This window comes from Bos indicus x Bos taurus, chromosome 11 (assembly GCF_003369695.1).
Source record: "Bos indicus x Bos taurus breed Angus x Brahman F1 hybrid chromosome 11, Bos_hybrid_MaternalHap_v2.0, whole genome shotgun sequence".
NCBI classification, from domain to species: Eukaryota; Metazoa; Chordata; class Mammalia; order Artiodactyla; family Bovidae; genus Bos; species Bos indicus x Bos taurus.
Window position 1 is genome coordinate 17,050,897 of NC_040086.1, and position 17,993 is coordinate 17,068,889.

The window sequence follows — 17,993 nt, forward strand, 5'->3', positions numbered from 1 at the left end:
GGAAGCACATTTAAAGTAGGGTTATATGTTAATAAATACACCAGGCTGATAAGGAAACAATTCCATTCACCATTGCAACGGAAAGAATAAAATACTTAGGAATATATCTACCTAAAGAAACTAAAGACCTATATCTAGAAAACTATAAAACACTGGTGAAAGAAATCAAAGAGGACACTAATAGATGGAGAAATATACCATGTTCATGGATTGGAAGAATCAATATAGTGAAAATGAGTATACTACCCAAAGCAATTTATAGATTCAACGCAATCCCTATCAAGCTACCAACAGTATTCTTCACAGAGCTAGAACAAATAATTTCACAATTTGTATGGAAATACAAAAAACCTCGAATAGCCAAAGCGATCTTGAGAAAGAAGAATGGAGCTGGAGGAATCAACCTACCTGACTTCAGGCTCTACTACAAAGCCACAGTTATCAAGACAGTATGGTACTGGCACAAAGACAGAAATATGGATCAATGGAATAAAATAGAAAGCCCAGAGATAAATCCACGCACATATGGACACCTTATCTTCGACAAAGGAGGCAAGAATATACAATGGATTAAAGACAATCTCTTCAACAAGTGGTGCTGGGAAATCTGGTCAACCACTTGTAAAAGAATGAAACTGGACCACTTTCTAACACCATACACAAAAATAAACTCAAAATGGATTAAAGATCTAAACGTAAGACCAGATACTATAAAACTCCTAGAGGAGAACATAGGCAAAACACTCTCCGACATATATCACAGCAGGATCCTCTATGACCCACCTCCCAGAATAATGGAAATAAAAGCAAAAATAAACAAATGGGACCTAATTAACCTTAAAAGCTTCTGCACATCAAAGGAAACTATTAGCAAGGTGAAAAGACAGCCTTCAGAATGGGAGAAAATAATAGCAAATGAAGCAACCGACAAACAACTAATCTCAAAAATATACAAGCAACTCCTACAGCTCAACTCCAGAAAAATAAACGACCCAATCAAAAAATGGGCCAAAGAACTAAATAGACATTTCTCCAAAAAAGACATACAGATGGCTAACAAACACATGAAAAGATGCTCAACATCACTCATTATCAGAGAAATGCAAATCAAAACCACTATGAGGTACCATTTCACACCAGTCAGAATGGCTGCGATCCAAAAGTCTACAAATAATAAATGCTGGAGAGGGTGTGGAGAAAAGGGAACCCTCTTACACTGTTGGTGGGAATGCAAACTAGTACAGCCACTATGGAGAACAGTGTGGAGATTCCTTAAAAAACTGGAAATAGAACTGCCTTATGATCCAGCAATCCCACTGCTGGGCATACACACTGAGAAAACCAGAAGGGAAAGAGACACGTGTACCCCAATGTTCATCGCAGCACTGTTTATAATAGCCAAGACATGGAAGCAACCTAGATGTCCATCAGCAGATGAATGGATAAGAAAGCTGTGGTACATATACACAATGGAGTATTACTCAGCCATTAAAAAGAATACATTTGAATCAGTTCTAATGAGGTGGATGAAACTGGAGCCTATTATACAGAGTGAAGTAAGCCAGAAGGAAAAACATAAATACAGTATACTAACGCATATATATGGAATTTAGAAAGATGGTAACAATAATCCAGTGTACGAGACAGCAAAAGAGACACTGATGTATAGAACAGTCTTATGGACTCTGTGGGAGAGGGAGAGGGTGGGAAGATTTGGGAGAATGGCAATGAAACATGTAAAATATCATGTAGGAAACGAGTTGCCAGTCCAGATTCGATGCATGATGCTGGATGCTTGGGGCTGGTGCACTGGGACGGCCCAGAGGGATGGTATGGGGAGGGAGGAGGGAGGAGGGTTCGGGATGGGGAACACATGTATACCTGTGGCGGATTCATTTTGATATTTGGCAAAACTAATACAATTATGTAAAGTTTAAAAATAAAATAAAGTTAGAAGAAAAAAAAAAAATAAAGATAAAGGAGCCAATATTAAAAAAAAAAAAAATAAAATAAATACACCAGGCTTTTGAACTTGCTACCCAGGCCCAGGACAGACTTTTAGCCCTGAGGATGTGCTGACTATAGTGGAAATGATAAATATCAGACATCCTTAGTGGGGAAATCACAATTCAAATTCGTATATATTGACAAGAGTCTGGAGCCTGAGAAAACAGCTCTATGGATGGCATATGTTGATTGCCAGAAGGAAAAGAATGACCCTTGACTTACTGTGCTTAATGCTAAATATTCTACATAGTAAATGATGAAAAATCTTAGGAATAAACAATCTCAACCTTTTCTGTCAAATGTCTAAATAGTAAGGAGTGACTACAAAATGCAAATGTCTATGTCTACAGATAAACAAATACAAAATACTAGATGAAAGCATATAATATATCATCAGATACACAGTTTTATTTAGCTGAACTGTAATGTATACCAGATGGCCAACAGACAACTCTCAGCTGATTTAAGGCAATAGACATGCTTTTTCTAGGCCTACACAGTGTTGGAGGAGACAGTATCTTAAAAATTGTGAATTATTTTTGAACATTGGGGAAATAAGACATTTTATATAAAATAAAAAAAAAAAAACATGTAAATGTCATTTAAAAATATGTGGCAAATAAAGGAGTAGCACAATACAGCCCCATGGTAATGGAACAGGTTTTCATCTTGAATGTGGTGATGGTTATACAGAGCTACACTTGTGGTAAAAATATATAAAACTATACATATCCTGATATGAGCACTGTAAAGCTGGTAAAATTCAAATAATTTTCTGTGCATTACACCAGTGTTGATTTCCTGGGTTTGATAGGGAATTATAGATGCTCTATTGGGGGAGGCTGAGAAATTGGGGCACTAGACCTAATGCAAAGAAATAGAGGAAAACAGCAGAATGGAAAAGACTAGAGATCTCTTCAAGAAAATTAGAGACACCAAGGGAATATTTCATGCAAAGATGGGCTCGATAAAGGACAGAAATGGTATGGACCTAACAGAAGCAGAAGATATTAAGAAGAGGTGACAAGAATACACAGAAGAACTGTACAAAAAAGATCTTCCCGACCAAGATAATCACAATGGTATGATCACTCACCTAGAGTCAGACATCCTGGAATGTGAAGTCAAGTGGGCCTTAGAAAGCATCACTACAAACAAAGCTAGTGGAGGTGATGGAATTCCAGTGGAGCTATTTCAAATCCTGAAAGATGATGCTGTGAAAGTGCTGCACTCAATATGCCAGCACATTTGGAAAACTCAGCAGTGGCCACAGGACTGGAAAAGGTCAGTTTTCATTCCAATCCCAAAGAAAGGCAATGCCAAAGAATGCTCAAACTAAAGCACAATGCACTCATCTCACACGCTAGTAAAGTGATGCTTAAAATTCTCCAATCCGAGCTTCAGCAATATGTAAACTGTGAACTTCCAGATGTTCAAGCTGGTTTTAGAAAAGGCAGAGGAACCAGAGATCAAATTGCTGACATCCACTGGATCATCGAAAAAGTAAGAGAGTTCCATAAAAACATCTATTTCTGCTTTATTGACTATGCCAAAGCCTTTGACTGTGTGGATCACAATAAACTGTGGAAAATTCTGAATGAGATGGGAATACCAGACCACCTCACCTGCCTCTTGAGAAACCTATATGCAGGTCAGGAAGCAACAGTTAGAACTGGATATGAAACAACAGACTGATTCCAGATAGGAAAAGGAGTATGTCAAGGCTGTATATTGTCACCCTGCTTCTTTAGCTTATATGCAGAGTACATCATGAGAAATGCTGGGCTGGATGAAGCAGAAGCTGGAATCAAGATTGCCGGGCAAAATACCAATAACCTCAGATATGCAGATGATATCACCCTTATGGCAGAAAGTGAAGAAGAGCTAAAGAGCCTCTTGATGAAAGTAAAAGCAGAGAATGAAAAAGTTGGCTTAAAACTCAACATTTTGAACACTAAGATCATGGCATCCAATCCTATCACTTCATGGCAAATAGATGGGGAAACAGTGGAAATAGTGACTGACTTTATTTTTCTGGGCTCCAAAATCACTGCAGATGGTGATCGCAGCCATGAAGTTGGAAGACGCTTGCTCCTTGGAAGGAAAGTTATGACCAACCTGGACAGCATATTGAAAATCAGAGACGTACTTTGTCACCAAAAGTCCGTCTAGCCAAGGCTATGTTTTTTCCAGTGGTCAGGTATGGATGTGAGAGTTGGACTATAAAGAAAGGTGAGCACTGAAGAATTGATGCTTTTGAAGTGTGGTGTTGGAGAAGACTCTTGAGAGTCCCTTGGACTGCAAGGAGATCCAACCAGTCCATCCTAAAGGAGATCAGTCCTGAATATTCATTGCAAGGACTGATGTTGAAGCTGAAACTCCAATACTTTGGCCACCTGGTGTGAAGAGCTGACTTATTTGAAAAGACCTTGATGCTGGGAAAGATTGAGGACAGGAGGAGAAAGGGATGGCAGAGGATGAGATGGCTGGATGGCATCACTGTCTCAATGGACATGGGTTTGGGTGGACTCCGGGAGTTGGTGATGGACAGGGAGGCCTGGCGGGCTGCAGTTCATGGGGTCACAAAAAGTCACATGACTGAGCAACTGAACTGAACTGAGACCTCTCTGTACCTTTTTTAAAAACAATTTCTCTGGTGTCTATAATTATTTTAAAATAAGAAAGTTAAGAAAATATATGCAAAGCAAGAGACTCTGGCAATGTATTTCCATATGGTGTTAATTTGGAATTATATAGCAGGAATTACATATTTATACAATGCTTAGATGGAAACCAAGAAGAAAGAAAGAAGGGCTACAGGAAGGTAAGAGGAAGAGAGGGAGGGAAGGAGGAGGCGACATAAGAAAGGAAAAAGAATGTATAAATTCTAAAGATACAGAAAAATTATATGTTTGTGTGTGCTGGGTTGTGCTCAATGCTTCAGTTATGTCTGACTCTGCGACCCATATAATGTAGCCCACCAGGCTCCTCTGTCTATGGGATTCTCCAGGCAAGAATACTGGAGTGGGTAGCCATACCCTCCTCCAGGGGATCTTCCCGACCCAGGAATCGAACCCATATCTCTGGTGTCTCCTGCATTGCAGGCAGGTTCTTTACCCACTGAGCCACCCGGGAAGCCCATATATATATATAGATCCATGTAAATAAAATGAAAAACAACTGATTACTTCAAAAGAAGACAGGAAAGAAAAGCAAAATAGAATTGACCAATAGAATAAAAAGATGCGCAAAATATAATGTTACAGTGAATCAAAATAATAAGATTGCAAGATAAATAGATTATATCAGAATGAATATACAAATATAGATTTAAGCCACTAGTAAGACACATCTCTAAAATGTAAGAAGATAAAAATATTTGAAGTTAAATTATGGAAAAGTTATTCTAAGCATATATTAACCAAAATAAGGTGCTGGACCCTTATTAATTTAGATTTTACAGTAACTACATAAAATCATTCTTTTAGTTCACCAAATATTATGTTAATTTTTATGTACCTAAGTTGCTTTACCATATTTAAAGCAATTTGACAAAAATCAGAAGAAGAAATGTACAAATCTCCTATCTGAGGGAAACAATTTATTTTACCTGTTTTTGTAAGTGGTAAATCAAGTAGATGAAAATGAGAAAATAAAAGGAGTATTTGAACATCCTGTGAATATGCCTAGTTAATAGATAGATATAAAACCTATATCTGGTTAAAGGATATACATTTTTAAATGTACATATGGAACATTTGAGAAAACTCCTTGGAAGGAAAGTTATAACCAACCTAGATAGCCTATTCAAAAGCAGAGACATTACTTTGCCAACAAAGGTCCGTCTAGTCAAGGCTATGGTTTTTCCAGTGGTCATGTATGGATGTGAGAATAGGACTGTGAAGAAAGCTGAGCACCGAAGAATTGATGCTTTTGAACTGTGGTGTTGGAGAAGACTCTTGAGAGTCCCTTGGACTGCAAGGAGATCCAACCAGTCCATTCTAGGGGAGATCAGTCCTGGGTGTTCTTTGGAAGAAATGATGCTGAAGCTGAAACTTCAGTATTTTGGCCATCTTATGCGAAGAGTTGACTCATTGGAAAAGACTGATGCTGGGAGGGATTGGGGGCAGGAGGAGAAGTGGACAACAGAGGATGAGATGGCTGGATGGCATCACCAACTTGATGGATGTGAGTTTGAGTGAACTTCAGAAGACAGTGATGGACAGGGAGGCCTAGCGTGCTGCAATTCATGGGGTCGCAAATAGTCAGACATGACTGAGCGACTGAACTGAACTGAACTGAGCAATCTATTAGACCACAAATTTTAAACAATTGATGTCATTAGACCAAATGATTGGTCAATGGATACATGTAGTATGACACCACATATGTAAATTTTAAAACATGAAGAAACAATTATATTTCTTATATAAAGGTACATAATTAGTTAATAAGTACTTACAGAAATGCAAGGATCTAGTAAGAGCCAAAATGAATATAATGAACATGACTGGCGGTAGGAAGGTAAGGAAAGAAAGGAGTATAAGAAGGGAAGTTTGGGAACTTAAGAGTCTCTAAAAGAATTTGAGACTTTTTACGTCTAAAATTAAGTCATGAGTGCATAAGTTTTACTTTAGTATTTTTATTCCTTCTATTATGTCTGCAATATTTCACAGTGCATTTGAAAACAACCAAACTGTTCTGTTCCCTGGCTCACCACTGACCCACTGCTTCCTACTCTGAGTCTGAGCAAAATTAGACTGACTTTTCAGACTGTTGCTTTTCCCTAAAGTAATTCTAAAAGAAAAGAAAATACTTGTTTTTAAAATTCATTTATTTTTAATAGTAACACTAAACACTCACTTATTTTACCCTCTAGCAGTCTGTAGATATTTGAATTTATAGACATTAATCTGTACTAGTACAAAGGAGATATCCTATGGACGCTGCTTCTTCTTCTTATTAAGAACACAGGGTGATTCTCTGCATTCAGGCTGGGAAAGTTGTTAAATAATTATTCAAGATCAGTGTAAAAACAGAACACTTAACGCAGAGATCTCTAAAGCCACAGATCAGACATGAGGTTTGTAAGGTTTCTAAACTGCTTTGAACCCCTTTGGAATGAGAGTAGAGTTGCTGCTGCTCAAGGAACTATAATTATTTTTGTTTATAATTAACACTGACTCATTAGTAAGTGTTATACTTCAAATTTATTCTCTCTGGCATGGCAAATTAGAACCAATATTGAATAAATTAAGACAATAATAAAAGAAACCACGTTTAAAGCAAGCAGAAACTTTGGTGGACAGATATTATTGTACTCATTATAGAGCGTGTTCATTACGGAAAGGCATTGTATTCAATGTGACACTGTAGAATACATTTTGATCACCAAATAGCTTCTTCAGCCTGAGAAGTATGTGCAAAGGCTAGCTACTTTAACAAACATTTGGGGAGAAGTTGCTATCAAATCAAACACTAAGATATGATACTTGCATCTATGAATTCAACTCAAGTGAGATATACACATGAATATTTACTTAGGTAGGAGTTACAAGTGCCACAACTTTTGTGTATTGTTGACAAAATGGTTGGTGGATTTTTGGTAGGAAACTAGAACATTTATTATTCATACATCATGGTAGTACCAACACTTACCTATTGCAACTTTAGCAAGTGGATATCATTAAGGCAGTGTTGGTTGTGATACAGTTCAAGGTAGCCAAGTATGCACATATATTCCATTTATCACCTCAGATTTCATGAAATAACAGTGAAAAAGCATATCATAAACATTGACCAGCTTAGATTGGTTTTGCTTTTTTAAATATGTTGTTGACTAATCAAAATGCATATTATTTTAGAAAGCCAGCTCTGCATTTGTGCAAGATGAGAACCCATGTATCTAGGATGATCCTGGAACCAAGCATCTTCAGTCTATGGAACTCAAGGAATTAGAAATGTTGCCACCAGAGCCTTTTACAAAATGAGAAGTCCTTCAATAAGGAAAATCTGGCTTCTTGAGGCATGAGTAGTTATATGGACTAAATCAAAACCGGCCAGTCAGTTTCCAAGTTTGAAATCCCCCCCAACCCCTTAAATTTTGCCCTGAACCTGAATCAAGGAGACACATTTGAGAGCCTTGCCTCCTGTGTCCGAACCAGTTGCCCTCGTAATAAAACTCTTTATTTTCTAAAAAGATCGTGCCATATTGTTGGCTTCTATGCACATCAGGCAGTGAGCCTTTGCATAGTAACAGCAGTGAAGCTGTATAAAAGGAAATGAATTTGTAACTGCTCTTATGATATGAGGGTTTCATCAATGGATTAGAAACTTTGAAACCTGTGTGAAAAGTTGGACTATAAACCATAGCAGAGGAGTCTAGTAGCATTCTAGAAATACAGATAGGAGGAGACTGCAGCAGAAAGAGAAAACATATATCTCAGCAAAGTCTGAGGGAGTTTGCAAGCTTAGAGAACAGAGGTGGACTACAAACCAGAGTTGTCCATTTATGGTATTCATAACATCAAAGGCGAATGACTACATTCTCCCACAGTGCACATTTCATGAGATAAGCCCCTAGATGAAGACTGGAGATCTGCTTTCTAAAGAAATTGAGCAACCTACATTGCTCAATGTAGATTAAGGGGCAAGGACTTGAATCAGACATCTTACTTTGGCATATGACAGGTGGTTACTGTATGCCTGCATGCTTCCCACTCATAAAGGGCACACTGCATGTGTCCACTGACATGTCCCTATCTGTGAAATTGAACTTCTGGTCAATTTTTCTACATAGGGGAACAGAGAACTACACAACAGCATAGGAAACCAGGGTCAATGAAAGAAAGGAAAAGTGTTAGTCATGACTGCGCAGTCATGTCCGACTCCTTGCAACTCCAAGGACCTGCCAGGCTCCTCTCCGTGGGATTCTCCAGGCAAGAATACTGGAGTGGGTGGCCATTCCCTTCTCCAGGGGATCTTCCAAACCCTGGAATCAAACCTGGGTCTCCTGCATTGCAGGCAGAATCTTTACTATCTGATCCACCAGGGAAGATCATGTTTAATACACATTCCTCAAAGGATAGATAGCTATCCTGCGAGACAAAATATGACCAGAAATTTTAAGGAACCCAAAAATGGAGAGCTTCATGGTGAACACATAGGAAAAATGATGCCAAAGGAAACAAAATTCAAGGATCAGAAAAATGCCTTTTAAAATCGATAGCTAAATCCCTAAATTTCAGAAAAGTATGCATTCAACAAAACAATATCAAGTTTCCATTAAAAAAAGTTATCAGAGAATAATAAAGTACTATGAAAAATGTTATAAAATAAAATCAAAGTTATGAATCAAAAGATAGAGCAAAAAGTCAAAAAAAGCAAGAAATTATGAGAGACATTAGAGATACGTAGCCTTGGATTCCTTTATGTAAATTCCTAGTAAATATTTTAGAGATAATAAACAGAAAAAATGGAGGTGAGACAATAGTCAAAAAACTAATTAAGATTATTTCATAGCACTTAAGACCAAATAACAGATTGAGAAGACCCAAGGACTTCCTGGAACAGTGGATAAAAAAGTCCTATTGCCAAGATACATTCTTATGAAATTTCAGAACATTGAAGATGAAGAGATGATCTTGAAAGTGGTTGTGGAAAAATACCAATTTATAGGCAAAGGAACACACATCAGATTTGCATTAGAAAACTAAGGCAAAGAGGAAACTTATGTTTTTGTCAAAGTATCAGTGATGTGTGAGGAAAAAAACTTGTTTTCAGATCTGTCAGGTATACTCTGAAGTAAAAATAAAATAAAAATCAAGAGAGAAAAATGCACAGGATTTTAAAAATGCACTTAATTTAGAATGTCAGAATGAAATCCATGCTACATAATTAAGATAAACTAGTCCTAACTGAAATAGGAAGTCAGAGCCTTTATTTTAACAAATATTATGATTAAGGACTTGGATGACCTTGCTGCTGCTGCTGCTAAGTCACTTCAGTCGTGTCCGACTTTGTGCGATCCCATAGACGGCAGCCCACCAGGCTCCACCGTCCCTGGGATTCTCCAGGCAAGAATACTGGAGTGGGTTGCCATTTCCTTTTCATCTAAGGATGACCTTAGAGTCAGGCTAAAGGCATATTCTTCTATAGATGAGCAAAATGAACGGCAATTCAAATCCTCTAGGAAGACAAAAAAAAAAAAAAAATCCTTAAAAACCATAACCTAAATTTAAACTAAATTCATTCATGATTTTGGTTAGTTGGTATAAGCTATCTGACTCTGACATTGTTCTTCAAGCTATAATGCAGTTATTCACAGGCATGTTTTGAGCACAGTGTCTGCGTAGGTAGCTGCCCAAATTAGAAGTACTTTTCAACCAAGTCTTTCAAGAGAGCATACACGGGTAGTATATTATGAGTTCAGAAGTAACTTGGCAACAATTGAAAACAAGATGGGAAGACGAATATGAACAAAGGAACAGAGGAGTGAATCAATATCCATCTATTAGGTTAGATCTTTCTGTATACTAGCCATTGGAGATACAGTGTTAGATAAGAAATGACTATATCCTAAACAGTTTACTATTGGTGGAGATAGATCAGCAGGACACAGCAGTGCAATGCCAGAAGTGCCACTGTTTGATATTTTGAGTGGTGAAAGTAGCTAAACAGGGAGAGAAGGGGCTGGTGTGTGTGAAAACATGAGGAAAACTGAATATTTGCACAGTCACTGAGCAGTAAAAGGGATGTCATTAAAGCATCGTGAGTGATGGTCTAGTAGTGTGAGCTCTGTCCTTGCCTGAAGTAAAGATACTGATAATCTAAAGCCCTTGAAATTATCGAACATGTTATTCAAGTGTAATACGATGGAAATAAACGACAGGAGGAATATCGTTTACCATGGCTAGGGTTTGGTGGAAAGCACAGAAATGGAAATCCGGGAGGCACTTGACTTTCTGAGACTCATTTGCTCTCTCTCTGTAACATTTGAGTTATCTATTGTGTTGAAGGAGGAAACAGACAGAACAGGCTCCATCCTGAAAGCAGGACTCCATCTTGGGCTGGACTGTGGACTTTGCGCTATATACCCAGTATCCATGGAAACGACACACCAACTGGAAAACCAGACCCCCTTGGATGGAAGAGCCCCAGGGCTCATACCTAGACTCTCTCTCTCTATCGCCTAAAAGAATACCCTAATTATCTGTGTAACCAAATAAATCATAAAAATCATATGCCTATTCAGATATGACCACAGGCCTATTGATAATTGTCCATTATTAACTATCTAGGCTTAAGGCATACGAATCATGGGTTAACTTTGACTGTATCTTTCTTTTCTTTCATTCAGACTAGTTTCAGAGAATTTGGGGAGGTGGATTTGAGCATGTACACTCAATATAAGGTTTTCACAAAAACTGGTCAGAGTCCATGCTAAGAGAAGACTCTGCCTTGGGCCCGCCGGTGTAATAAACTGCACTCCACTCTGCACTGTCCTTCTGAGTGAGTTTGTTTCCCAGAATGCGTGGCTACAACAGTATCATCTTTTACTCAAATCACTGTTGATAGTTCATAATTCAAAACTTGGGGGAACATAAAATTGAATTACGGTTTATAGAACACTGCTTCACAAGTATTAAGGTTCTTCCTTTTCATCACTATTTTTTTTAATTGTTGTCATTATCACAGAAGCAGAAATAATCCTGAATACATAATATGCTAAGTTAGGCAAATGATCTAGTTACTCTGATATCTATAATCAATAGGCTTCAATTATATAAAGATGTTCATTTTGTTAGTTTCCCTTTATTTAATCAGTAGGATAAAATTCTGGTTCAGTTACACATTTCAGATAATACAAAACAGATCAAACTTCTAGTGGTCTATAACAGATGGACTTAGTCATCATGCAAATGTCTGTTTCTTCTCTAATATTTTCATTTAAGAAATGTACCCATATCCTTTGCAAAAATAAACCGGAAGGTGTTCTCTGTGTACTTTGCTGCTGCTGCTGCTAAGTCTCTTCAGTCGTGTCCGACTCTGTGCGACCCCATAGACGGCAGCCCACCAGGCTCCCCCGTCCCTGAGATTCTCCAGGCAAGAACACTGGAGTGGGTTGCCATTTCCTTCTCCAATGCATGAAAGTGAAAAGTAAAAGTGAAGTCGCTCAGTCGTGTCTGACTCTTAGCGACCCCATGAACTGCAGCCCACCAGGCTCCTCTGTCCATGGGATTTTCCAGGCAAGAGTACTGGAGTGGGGTGCCATGTTTCCCCAAAGGTTCAAGAGAATGATTTAAATTTTAAAAAATTGAGTTTTTAATTTTCATTCTGATAATGCTGAATATTCTAATTCCATGGTGTTTGTTAAATCTCTTTATTTCCATATATTCTCTAAAGGCTTTCTCTCTTTTCTTCTTCTCATCCTCCCCCTTCTTTTCCCTCTTTCTCTCTCCTCCCCTCTCTCCTCTCTTTCTTTATTTCTTTAATTTTCTCTTAACACTGTTGGGAAAAGTCACCTTTCCTCTACTTTAGCTTTAGTTTGAGAAACTGGAGATCTACCTTTATGACTGGATGCTAAACACTAACTTCTGGCTTTATATGATATTAGCTTTATCTATTTAAATATTCATACATAGCTATTTGAATATTCTGACAGATCAATCCAAAGACCAAAGATCAGCATGAGGTTAATTAAATTTGGAAGTGAACTGTGGATGAAAATATTCTAGACCGCATACATTTTACTTGGACCCAGAAGATATATATGTTGTTTCTGTATACAATATTACATTCACTATGGCATATTATGGTATATTTCAGTTCAGTTCAGTTGCTCAGTCAGGTTCGACTCTTTGTGACCCCATGGACTGCAGCACGCCAGGCCTCCCTGTCCATCACCAACTCTGAGTTTGCTCAAACTTGTCCATTGAGTCAGTGATGCCATCCAACCATCTCATCCTCTGTCATCCCCTTCTCCTCCTGCCTTCACTCTTTCCCAGCATCAGGGTCTTTCCAAGTGATATTGGTAGTCAGCTATTCTCACTCTGATGGCTTCAAAGAACAGAAAGATAGTATGGGGAAAAAAATGTGCATTTTTTTTCAGGATAATATGAAAAACTCATGTTTTATCAACTATCCAATCCCAAAATAATTGCTGCTTAAGTTATTAAGTATTTTGTTTGTATCACTTCATTAATTATCAATTTGCATTGTATCAAGTGGTTTTAACTCCTTTAGTAGATTCCAAGTGGGCCATTAGGCTATTCAGTTCTGGTTAGTTTTGAATTTATTCATGCGAAGAAAATGCAATAGAAAGATTTCCTGAAGGAAGTCTTGTTTGGAATTCAGTGTTTAAGCAATAAAAAGAAAAAAGTGATCAACATCGCTAACTGTGAGAGATCCATGAGTGGTTTACCCTGAAGACCTAGATCCTTAGTAGGTTAGTTCATGTCACTATTGTCTTACAAAATTGTTTTCATACAGAGCACAGATGAGGCTGAGAGGTCTGCTTATTACCATAGTTAAAAAACCCCAAACTCCCCAATGATTGTATGGGGTAAGTTTTTATAGGCAAAATTTGGGTTGAGGGTTTCAGGGTGTATGACTTTCTTCTGATTGTTTGGTGATGAGGTAACAGGACAGAGTTCCAGGAATATGCTCATCCTGAAGATACTATATTCTACTTGGGTGGGGCCTCATTTCCTATAGAAACTCTAAATGACACTCTTATGTATATCCCTTGAGGAGGAACCAGGACTGAGATTTTATTGCTGCAGAATTGTTTCTTGATTGTTCCTCTTTTGTTTCTTCATTCCCCTTTTAGATTAGCAGTTATTTGAATTTGCCCTTGGAACTCTGGGAAAGTTTTAGGAGACTGAATGAAGCCTATTTCCTACAACAAGAAATGGGCAACACAGAAAGCATTTGTACCTGAGAGAGCCTCACAGGGTCCTAATCTGTTTCATCCTCTGTATATGCCTTTGCACAACTTGTTCCTTTTGCTTTTAGAATAACCCTTCCCTACTTCATCTTCCAGTTCATTTCAGTTCAGTTCAGTCACTCAGTCATGTCCAACTCTTTGTGACCTCATGGAGTGCAGCACACCAGGCTTCCCTGTACATTACCAGCTCCTGAAGTTTACTCAAACTCTTGCCCATTGAGTCAGTGATGCCATCCAACTATCTCATCCTCTGTCATCCCCTTCTACTCCTAGCTTCGATCTTTCCCACCACCAGGGTATTTTCAAATGAGTCAGTTCTTCGCATCAGGTGGCCAAAGTATTGGAGTTTCAGCTTCAGCATCAGTCCTTCCAATGAATATTCAGAACTGATTTCCTTTAGGATGGCTGGTTGGATCTCCTTGAAGTCCAAGGAACTCTCAAGAGTCTTCTCCAACACCACAGTTCAAAAGCACTGATTCTTCACCACTCAGCTTTCTTTACAATCCAACGCTCACATCCATACATGACTATTGGAAAAACCACAGCTTTGACTAGACATACTTTTGCTTGGAAAGAAATGTCCCTGCTTTTTAATATGCTGTCTAAGTTGGTCACAGATTTTCTTCCAAAGGAGCAAGCATCTTTTAATTTCACGGCTGCAATCACCATCTGCAGTGATTTTGGAGCCCCAAAAGAGTAAAGTCTCTCACTGTTTCCATTGTTTCCCCATCTATTTGCCATGAAGTGATGGGATTGGATGCCATGGTCTTAGTTTTCTGAATGTTGAGTTTTAAACCAACTTTTTCACTCTCTTCTTTCCTACTTTCATCAAGAGTCTCTTTAGTTCTTCTTCATTTTCTGTCATAAGGGTGATATCATCTGCGTATCTGAGGTTATTGATCTTTATCCCAGCAATTCTTGATTCCAGCTTGTGCTTCATCTAGCCCAGCATTTCACATGATGTACTCTGTATATAAGTTGAATAAATAAGGTTATAATATACAGCCTTGATGTACTTTCCCGACTTGGAACTCGTTTGTTGTTCTATGTCCAGTTCTAACTGTTGCTTCTTGACCTGCAAACAGATTTCTCAGGAGACAGATCAGGTGATCTGGTATTCCCATCTCTTTCAGAATTTTCCATAGTTTGTTTTGATCCACACAGTCAAAGTCTTTGGCATAATCAATAAAACAGAAGTAGATGTTTTCCTGGAACTCTCTTGCTTTTTCAATGATCCAATGGATGTTGGCAGTTTGATCTCTCTTTACTCTGTCTCTTCTAAATCCAGCTTGAACATCTGAAGTTCACAGTTCATGTACCATTCACATTCTTCATCTTCCAATCTCTCTGTCAAATTCTCCAGGCCAAACCCAGATTTCCCACTATGCATTAATGGTAGGGGCTTCCCAGGTGGTACCAGTGGTAAAGAATCCACATGCCAGTGAAGGAGATGCAAGAGACACAAGTTCAATCCTTGGGTCTGGAAGATCCCCTGGAGGAGGAAATGGCAACCTACTCCAGTACTCTTGCCTGGGAAATCCCATGGACAGAGAAGCCTGGCGGGGTACAGTCCATGGGGCAGCAAAGAGTCAGACATGACTAAGCACACAAACACACATTATCTGTAGGAAAGATTTTCTCCTTCTTTGCAATAGGCTTGAGTATTGAGAACCAAAACTGCTTATACCTACATAATGCTTGGAGGCTGAAACTGAAACTACCTCCCATTGACCCAGCTTTGAGTCTGCATTAAGTGTTGGCCAACTTTTTCTCTGAAGTGCCAGGTATTATATATTACAGGATTTTCAAGCAACATAAGATCTCTGCTGCATACTCTTTTTATTTTTCCTTTCTTATAATCCTTTAAAAGTATAAAGAACTTTCTCAGCTTTGCCCACAGGCCTGGATTTGGCACCCAGGCACAATCTGCAGATCATTGGTCTATATTCACATAATTTTACTTTTCCATTAATTTTATTAACATGATTTTACTATTTCCGGAAGGAGCTTTTCAAAAGAAACAATGATTCTTCAAGGAAAATATCAACAGACAGTTTTTTCCTTAAGATTCTATGAATCTCTTGACTCAAATTTCTTTACTTTGCTTTTTGTATCAATGTTACCCTGTTACAGTATGATTTGTTCCGTCATAGTCAAGCTTTCATCCCCCTTTCCTTACTCTTTCACTCACTCCCCATGAAAGCAGTCCTTTAAACCAAACTTTCATTTCTCAATTTCAATTCTGAATTTCTATCTTTCCTTCCCCACATCAAGACAGGACCAAAGCTCTGTGGAGGAAATGTCTGCACAAAACTCAGCTTGGTCTTATCAAAAGGTTTTTGTGGTGAATTTTGTTTAGGTAGATATTTGGTGCTCTGGCACTTAATATTCAATAGAATGGTTTTGATTTTACTATAATGTCTCTATAGTTTGCTTTTTTAATCATATAAACATGTGTGCTTTGACTTTAAAATTTGGTTTTTCAGAAATAATATATTGATTATATGTTGTTATGGATTGTACACATAGTAAGTGATTAATAAGTTTTGTTTGCCATACAGGAACTTAGTGGATCTTTACTGAGTCACATTTATTCAGTTTAGTCCTTTCCGTTTCTCACGTAGATGTGTGAAAGCATCTTTCCCTTCCATTCATGTAAAACACAAACGGAAAAGGGAAGGTGTTCCAAGAACCATAATTAAGCCTCCTTAAAGTGTCCGCAGGCGTAATCACTGCTGTTTCCCCATAGGATAGTTTCTGTGAAAGCAGCAGCACATTGTATCTGGACTTCCTTGTACATTCAGCTGTTCCCAGGACAGTGGATCAGGGCACCCCCACACTGTAGATCCAATCAAGGGAGCACTGTGTTTCTTCAGCTTGACAAGATGCAGAGCAAAGAAGGAAACAGACAAGTCTTACTAAAAATGTTTTAAAAAGTCTTCCTGATATGTGCTGATGGAGGCAAGGGCAGGTCAGGCTGTTCCATTATCTAGGATTAATTCCTAATTACACAGGTGTGAGCTTCCACAGCACACAGATTGCTGAACATGCAATAGGAATTTCCTCAGTGAAATGGAAAAGATGGTCTTCTTTTGAGGCTTAAAAACTTGTCAGAAATCAGCATTTAAACTATTGATCTCTTAGGAAATATCTTATGACTGTGCTGTTATATGTCTCTCAACAGTCTTTTAAGTTCTTTTCAAACTTGTAAGCAGGTAACCATGCAACTATATAACTTACTGACTCTGAAGGTAAAACTAAATACACACTATCAGAGAAAAAGTTGGAAGTTAAATAGGACAAAAACAAAAAAGGTGTGCTGATATGTATTAAATGAATATGTGCATTTATTAGTTAATAATACATAAATAGTATGCCATTCATATGAACAAAAGTAATTAGTCTATGCTTATCCATAGCACCATTTCTGGAATTACCCAAAGGAAAGTTGTTACTAGAAAATAAGGAAGAGTATGTTTCAGAGGCTCTTTTAGTTTTAGGAGGACTAGATCTTTTATACTATCAAGTCATATTTTAGACACGAGCATGGTTCTAGGTTACGTCTCAGTGGAATATAACTTGTAGATTACTCTTAATACACAGTTTCTCCTGTGAGATTTTTGTGAAGAAGAAAACAAATAAAACACACCCTGTTGCCTTAGAGAGAACACTGTGTGATTCCATGAGAGATGTAGGTGATAGTTACACTTCTGATCAATTGGTGCATCTGCTGTAATTTCTCCAGCTTCAGAGTTAAGAGAATTGCTAGTTCATTGCCAGATTACTTCCCCTGACCTTTGCTTTGCTTGACCTGGCACATCTAGGTAGGGAAGAAGGAAGAGGCAGAAGCAGGATGCATCAGACTCAGGTTATGGTCAACACGGCAACTTTTTTGTCCTGCCTGCCTGGCCATCAACATATAGGGATTTGCTCTGCTAATAAAATTGTTTCCAAATGAAACAAAACTTGCTGTTTAAATAAGCCATGGATTCCTATAGTGACTGTCTCTAGAATAATAATACCTAATAGGACTTAAAAA